A 2,500-nucleotide genomic window follows, 5' to 3' on the forward strand; every position below is an offset into this window, starting at 1 on the left:
TATTTCTCTCCACAGCGTGGTTTACTCCTCCGCCAGGCAGCGTAAGACGCGTTCATATCTTATTTATTCGGCTGGACCTCTTCACATCTCCTCCCCATTCCCCATGTTTAACACACTTTATTTGCTTACTTGCATGGTTAAAGGAAATCAAACCGTCTTAAAATACATCCATGAATAATAAAACCAAAGGCATTCTGATTCTAACAACATATTTCCGTTTTATGCTGGTTAGGATAGGAACTTGTTTTAAAAGCCAGCTGGCCTTGTTTGTGGTAGTGCCGTGGTTCTCAAACTGTTTTCAACATTGTTCCCCCTTTGAATTGCTTTTTTAAGCCAAGTACCCGCTGACCAGCGCAAAATATTTTTGGTAGAAAACAAAAGTCTCTATAAAGAGGTACAATCCAGCGCTGGCAGTGATAGATTCACTAAACAACTACCTTTTTTAAACAAAAATATTTCAATGCTACATTTCAAGTGTTTAGAATCCATCACTTAATTTATGCATTATTATAGTATAATTATTTTAGGAATTATGCATGAGATATTTTTGAATTATCATTTTTGCAAAAATGTCACGTACCCCCTGCAGTCCTCCAAAGTACCCCTAGGGGGACACGTACCCCCATTTGAGAAACACTGTGGTAGTGGACATATTACCATTTAAAATGGTAATATGCAAATAAGATTAAGAGAATAACTCGTTATGCAAGTACTTTTACTTTTAATACTTAAAGTACATCTAAAATCAGGTACTTTTTACTTTTACTTAAGTAGGGTTGTCATTGTGGTACTTCTACTTTTACTAAAGTAAATATGTCTCTGGTTATTTGTACTTTTACTTAAGTACTGAGATTCAGTACTTCCTCCACCACTGCAATGTCCAAGTCATCTACGACTCCGAAAATTATCTCTTGAACGGTGTCTCCCGCTTCCCACGAGGTGCACAGGAAATGTCACGTCCTTATATGGGAATTTGCGGGGCGTTTTCTTATGCTAATTAGAAAGAACTGGCACGCGCTTCCAATTACGAAGACGTGGGATTCATCACTCCTAAGAACACAGGTGCGAACAATTCTGTTGTTTAAGAACACGTCATGAATCCGACAGACTTTTCTTAGGATCATATTTAGGAGAAATCTTCCTGTCCGTCCACACCGCCGCCGCCTTGATCTTCTAAAGATACAGGAAGTCATTCATTTTCAATGGAAGCTGCTTCTCTCAGCTGCAAGGAGCGGCAAATCTGTCGGCGTCACGTTTTGGGCGTTTTGAGCGTCCAGAGCGTCAATCAGAAAGTTGAAAGTAGGTCAACTTTATGGTAATGAGCTATGACGCGGTTCAGCGGCAACCAATCAGAATATAGACGTCCTTCACGCTGGCTGATTCCAGAGAAACATACGATGTAAACTTTGGTTCCTACCAAAACATTAGTTCAGAGAAAAAGGAGGAGAAGCTCATCATGGCCGTTGCTGGGTTCCCTATCATTTATGATATTTGCGTATAGGGACCAGTTAACGTTACCTGCCGGTCACATGGTCTCTAAACAGTCCGCTCACGGTGAAGTCCTGCACGGATCAACAGCTGGCGGCTGCACGCTCTGCCTGCACGCTGCTGCGGTTCAGCGGCTAACGAGCGAGCTAACTGCTAACAGACACCGCTGCGACCAACAACCAATACACATTCTGTCATTATATATGTCATTTATAAAAGGTTTCTAGTGTCAGTGTATTGGCCGTGCAGTGGCTGCTTGATCTTTTTCCATGATGAACATAGAATGCTGCTACGTCAGAGCGGCCAAAGCCTCAAACAGCTTCCCCGGACTTTCTGACCAGCGTCCTCGACCGGGCGGCCAGAGCTTCTTTACAGCTCAAGTCGGCGGTGGTGTGGATGTACAGTTAACGGAGGTGTGGATGTACAGTTAACGGCGGTGTGGACGTACAGTTAACGGCGTTGTGGACGTACAGTTAGCGGCGGTGTGTACGTACAGTTAGCGGCGGTGTACGTACAGTGATGGAGATATTGCTGAACGAACATTCATTATAAGACTCAAGTACATTTTGCAGCTCCAGACAGATGTCCTTTAAGTTTGGGCCAGTTTCAGAGAGAAGTTCTGTGACCTCTGGTCTGGATGTTCGTGGGTCTGTTGCGTGGCGAGGGTCTGATGGCGCCGGAGGGGCCTCGGCGCCATCAGACTCTCCGTGTGTGGAGACACAACAGCCGCTCTGTGTCCAAAACAGCCTCCGTATCTCGGCAGCTTCACATCGCTGTTTTCATTTCCTCAGTAAATCCTGTCTGATCAGATAGACCTCAGGTCCTCTGATCCTTATCTGCTCTTCACACTGATCTCAGACAGACAGACAGACAGACAGACAGACAGACAGAGACACACAGACACACACACACAGACACACACACACACACACACACACAGAGATACACACACACACACAGACAGACATGCACACACAGAGACACACACACACACACACACACACACACACAC

The 2,500-nt window shown here is 44.6% G+C and overlaps 1 protein-coding gene across 1 annotated transcript in view; it reads left to right on the forward strand.

The window, feature by feature from the left end:
• Positions 1-2,500, forward strand: part of LOC116041206 (FH1/FH2 domain-containing protein 3-like) — a gene marked incomplete at its 5' end in the record, with an annotated part of 30,639 nt that overhangs the window by 27,495 nt on the left and 644 nt on the right. The window lies entirely within an intron of this gene.

This window comes from Sander lucioperca, chromosome 3, assembly GCF_008315115.2.
Source record: "Sander lucioperca isolate FBNREF2018 chromosome 3, SLUC_FBN_1.2, whole genome shotgun sequence".
NCBI classification, from domain to species: Eukaryota; Metazoa; Chordata; class Actinopteri; order Perciformes; family Percidae; genus Sander; species Sander lucioperca.